The sequence below is a fragment of the Cupressus sempervirens genome, chromosome 11 (assembly GCF_028749045.1).
Source record: "Cupressus sempervirens isolate cs-2001-9-10 chromosome 11, ASM2874904v1, whole genome shotgun sequence".
Lineage (NCBI taxonomy): Eukaryota > Viridiplantae > Streptophyta > Pinopsida > Cupressales > Cupressaceae > Cupressus > Cupressus sempervirens.
In genome coordinates, this window is record NC_143128.1 from 792,687,929 (window position 1) to 792,693,928 (window position 6,000).

A 6,000-nucleotide genomic window follows, 5' to 3' on the forward strand; every position below is an offset into this window, starting at 1 on the left:
TAAGTGAATCTTCTCTTTCCTTGTGTCATTCATTTTGGGTTTTTTGATTTGCATGTGATTGTTAGATTAAAGCAAGTCTAAATGTGTATATCTTTTGGTGTCATGATGGTTCAATGGTGCATGTATGGGCAGAGATTGGTTTGAACACTCTATTTTGGTGCATCACCCCCTTAGATTAGAATAGGTAGATTTGATTCTATGCCTTCCTTCTCCCTTTTCCTCTCCAAGAGTAGTTAGGTGCACCAGATTGTAAAGGAAGCTGGCCTTCTCCAGAGACTCAACCTTACAGTTCAAGTCCCACAGCTTGGAGGTTTTTTTCCATGTTTCACAAGGTTGTCTTTAGGTAAAAAGTTTGGATGTGGGTGGAAACCTCTATGACAATAGTAACATTACATAGCTTAGCAAAAAGAGATGTTACATTTGTAAAAGAATTTTCAAGATTAGCCAAAATTGAGGAAAGCTCTACCTGATGGATGGTAATATGCTAAGCAATGTGATCAAGCACTTTATTGTCAAACTTTTTCTCTACTTTTTCTATCAACTTATCTTGGCCAATAGAGTCCTCATTGAATTTATTTACTACTTCTTCTAACTGTAAGAAAATATGTTGAGATGAATCAACATCAACACCTATGGCCTCTATCAAGATATTCTTGGCACTCTCTGTGATTCTGAATTCTCTATCCCTGTCTTCTGTTAACTGATTCTATCTGGCCTTTTGTTCAAGAAGCTGGCTAACGAATCTCATTTGTTCCACAATAGCATTATCAAAATCTAACTTAGGAATTTGAATTTCCTTGTCCAAGTCTATATCTTCATCAATTTATTTTCCACTAATTAGAAGTTTAAGTGGTGTCTTTGGTTCAACTTTTAAACTTGATGCTTTGGACTTTGAAACATAAACAATAGTAGAAATAGTAGCTTGCAGTGAAAACTTGTAGGGGGCCTATTGATGGAATTCTAACTAGAGCACTAGAAGAATCTAAAATTGATGTACTTCCCAAAATTGAAGTATATATAGGTGGAACATTGATCAAAGTAAATATAATAGAAGCACTTACTAGAATATGCAAAATTGAAGTAGATGAAACTGTAGAACTAGATGCTGCACTTGCTACTGATGTCCCTAACTCGAGAGTTGAAGAAGAGGAGGGTTGTAGCTTGGTGGCTGAAGTGGTAGATATATCCATTAGTGATACTTGGAGCTGAGAGGGAGCAAAGAGTGATTGGGCAGATGATGTATCTGTTTTGGTTACAATCACACTTGTTGAAGCTGTCTCCATGTCTGATGATGTGGCTGTTATTACTAGAGAGTGAGGAAGGGAGGCTATGACAACTGCTACTATCCTAACTAGACCATTTTCTTCTTCTTCTACTTCTTCCCTATCTTCCTCTTCAACTTCTTTCTCTTTCTCTTCTTCACCATCCTTTATCAACTCTTGATATTCCTTAGCATCTATAGTGACACAAGTAGTATTGTCTTCTTCATTATCTTCATCCTTGTCACTATCATCATCATCATCATTGATTTCCACTAGATTCTCACTAGGTTTTTGCATTATATAAACATTTTTCCACATGGATGTAGCATCCTTGACTACATTCTCAATATCATTCACTAAAATCAAACAAGTATTAAATCTAATTGTCATCTTATCTTCATTTTTCTTCATTTCTTCCTTTACGTCAGCATTGGTAAGACTCAATAGAAATTGTGTCAAAGATTATTCATATATATCCTTGGATATTTGCATGGCTGATTCCCATCTAGTCTTTAGCCTTATTAATAGATCATTGGAAATATGAGGGGCAATTTGGTTAGGGGAATATTTCCATTTTCCCATCTTTGTTAGCACCAACTCCTCAATTTGCATCTTCTCTACATCAGTTTTGGTTTCATACTTTAGAGCTTTGAAATTTGTAATGCCTGCACCTTCTTCTAATTGCTTCAATATTTCCTTGAAGGTGAGTGGGGGCTTACTGAATACAACTTCATTACCTCCTTTCTTCTTGGATCTTCTGGTGAATATAGATGTGGAGGGCTTGGGTGGCTTGGTGATAATCACCTTGGCTTTCTTTCTCATAGGCTCTTCCTCCTTTTCTAATTCCTGTTCCTCATTCTTAGATTCTTCTTCATCTTCACCTTTTCCCTCAATAATAATAAGAGGGGCACTTGTAGTTTTTAGTTTTGAAATCATCCTCTTACCTTTTTTCACTGCCTGTGGGAGCTTGATCTCAAGCTCTATTCTAGCCTTTGCTTCCTCATATGTTCCAAAGATAGGTGCCTTTGGATCTATAGGCTCATTCACCAGGGCTTTAATTATCTCCTTTTTTTCATCAATATTAACCTCATAAGGAAGAGGTTTCACCCATACTATTCTAGGCCTTACTGCCTAATTATATACTCTGTCATATTCAACCATGAAACAGACATCATCTTTGTAGTCTTCAACCATTTTTTGAGGAATCCAAAACCTGTTATTCATCTTTTCCTTAAATGCTTCAAAATATTTGTCCATTATACTATCAAAATTCTCACCCATTTCTAAAATAAACTCATTAATTTGGTACAAAATTGGAGTGTCCTTTCTCCATACCATAGTTCCTTTGGAGGGGAAAAAATTTTGAACATAAAAGAACAAACAATTTAACAAAGAACCAAATTTACTTGGATTATTCTTTGAGGTCCTTATGGTTTCCATGTTCTTATTCAACTGATTCTAAATTCTAAATTCTAAATTCTTCTTAACTACCTTGTATGCTAGGTCAACAACCTCACATGACACACTATCTAGTTGACTAGAGCTGTATATCTTGTATGCAATAATATGAATGCAAAACCTAAGTTCCACATCAAATACATTGCTAATTTTTAATCCTCTACCATCCCACTTGACTAGGGTTTTCTTTTGAAGCTCATCCTAACCCAGGGTTTTAGTAAGTTTGACCTTGTTAAGCATATGGAGACCTGTAATTCTATGAATCATCTTCTTCATTATCAGAACTAGCTGCTCTAACCACAACTGACCATTATGGACTTAGCTCAAGATATAAATAATCCATTTTATCTTAAAGTTTCTTGGTAGATGCAGAATGTGGGTTAAACCTTTCTCCTCTAGGTGTTTATGCTTGGGATTAAGGGTTCCATCCACACACAATTCACCTAGGGAACTATCCATTTCTAGGGTTCCAATTTCTTGCACAACACATTTGAAATGAGTATGAATATCATTGATTAGGAGTACCTTTGGTGGAATTTGCAACTGAGCTCCATTTGGGTTGAGGGATTCCGTAATTATTGGTACCAGTTTGAAATTTGGAGCCTTCCATTTGAAACCTTGCACCAACATCTTAGATCCTTTCTTTTCCTTGCTACTACTTCTGGTGGATGCCATGATTACTTGGTAGACTGAGAAAATTCCTCGCAAAACTTCACTGCAAACTCTGCTCAAGATCGTTAGAATGCTCTACAAATTGCTCTGCTTTGGATATACTGAATTTGCAGTGGAAATGAAGTCAAAATTCTGCCCTTTGTGATGAAAATTTTCATTAATGCTTGTTACGATGAGATCTATAATGATATAGTGCTTGATAGGTTGTAATCCACTATTTGTGCAGATTTTTTGATAGAACCTTGTAACTCGGTGACCAAACAAAACTTTGTTACTCCTGACCTTGCTCAATATAACCTAACCTTGCTCAATGATTACTAATGCTGACCTTTTTTGATACCTCTATATCTAAAATATTAATTTGGATCTTTCACTTACTTCTATTGGAGCTGTTTGAGGTGTGACCTTGAGAATACAGTTCCAATTCTTTCTTAAGAACTTAATTAGATATGGTGGAGTCACCCACTTCATGAGCAATAGGATTATCATGACTTGAACTAGCTTGCTTGGTAGATTTTGGAATCCATTGCTGTCTCATTTGCTTCCTAATGTTATCAACTTTTACTTTCTTTTCATCTTCAACTCTACCTATATTCATGCAATTCTTAGCTATATGACTAAGTTCAATGCATATGTAACATCTTATTGTAGTATCCTTTCTTCTCAAGTGATGCCTAGCACAATTTATGCCAATGTGTCCATATTCTCTATAGTAATGACATCTACACCAAATATTGTAGTCCCAACCAAATATTTCCTTTACAAATTGTTCAACAGGATTGAATGGTTTAGATCTACATTCAAATGCTTTGTGTATATGTGAAATTTGGGGGCCTCTGATCGTCACATACACTTCAACATGGTCATTACCTATGAGATCATCCCAAAATAAATATTGTATTATTTATTCAAAAAGTCTAATAGAGAAAACTATTGCCTTCTAACTAGAAGAATTATTCCTTTTCTCTTAGAATGAGAAACATGCAACCAGACCTCTAGAATGAAGGATTTATGCAGCTAAGTGAAAGTGTAATTAATCTAGATGAGAGATGCAACTATTAATCTAAGAAATGAAAAAGCATAGTATGCTAAATGGATGCATATTTAAAATCTAAATGATATTACAATGAAAGAAATAAAGCTATACAAATGTGAGAAAAGTGAGTAAGAATTTCAGCATAAATTTGACGCAAATTCTAAAATTCATCCTTTGTAATGAGGAATGGAGAGCTTCTTTTATAGAATCCAAAAGGTGATCAATGATGGAGATTAATCAAAATGGATGATCATGATCAAAGAGGAGAGCCAATCATAAAGGTAACTTCCTCATGAAAAGGGAGTTAACTGGTTACCTTTGAGTGATAAAAGGAGTTAACTAAGTCCTTTTTGAGTGATAAAAAGAGTTAACTGAGTCCTTTTTGAGTGATAAAAGGAGTTATCTGAGTCCTTTTTGAGTGATAAAATGAGTTAACTAAGTCTTTTTTGAGTGATAAAAGGAGTTGACTGACTGCCTTTTGAGTGATAAAAGGGGCTAAATGGTTCCTTTTTTTGAGTGAATATTTAATTTAATAAAATAGAATATGACCTCATAAATGGATAACTTTAACTAATTGAATAATTGAAAAGAGGAGATATCTTATTAAATTAAATGTATTTAATTCCTTTGTACATTAGCTAAAGAGGTGATTTTAATTTAATTAAAGTAGAATACTTATAATTAAATTAAATTAAATCAATAGGTTTATGTAGCTAATTTGAGTCGATACTTAAGAATAAAATAAATAGTGTGATTAATGAAAATTATGGTTTTCTACATTTGACACTTAGGTCAAGTAGCGATTATTTAGAATTAGAGTTGCCTAGTAAAATAGGACTTAGAAATAGTTGAATAAACCAAAGTTGGTTATCATGGCAATGAGCCAATTTTGGGGTATTACATTTTGCCCCTCTTTGAATGAATGTGCGAGAAACACATTCAATTCAAAGAAAATTAGAAAGCATGATTCGAAGATCAAGAAATGAGATTGGTTTTGAAATTGATGACACAGAGACCAATTGATAAGCTTTTAAAGATTAGCTCCAAAATAGAGCTTAACCTTAAGGAATCCAAGCAAAACACTTAGATACCTAAATTGATAAGAATTTTAAAGGTTTTCTCCAGAACAAAGTTTAAGCTTTAGGCACCTAGATACCAAGATGAATAAGCTTTTAAAAATTATCTCCAAAATAGAGCTTAACCTTAAGGGATCTAGATAGAATACCTAGATACCTAAATTGAAAAGATTTTAAAGATTTTCTCCAGAATGGAGCTTAATCTAAAGGTATCTAGATAGAACACCTAGATACGTCAGTTGAATAAGCATTTTAAAGGTTTCCTCCATAATGGACCTTAACCTTTAAAGATCTAGATAGAACACCTAGATACCTAAACATAAAAGATAACATGATCCAATCATGAGTTGTAGAATCATCCTCAGAATGAGGCTTGATCCTTAGGAGTTAGGGTTTAGACTATCCTGATACTTGTCTATCAAACTCTAACTAGAAATGTTATAAGATGTGATCAACTGATGAAAAGATGAGATAGATGATGTATGATGCCAGATAT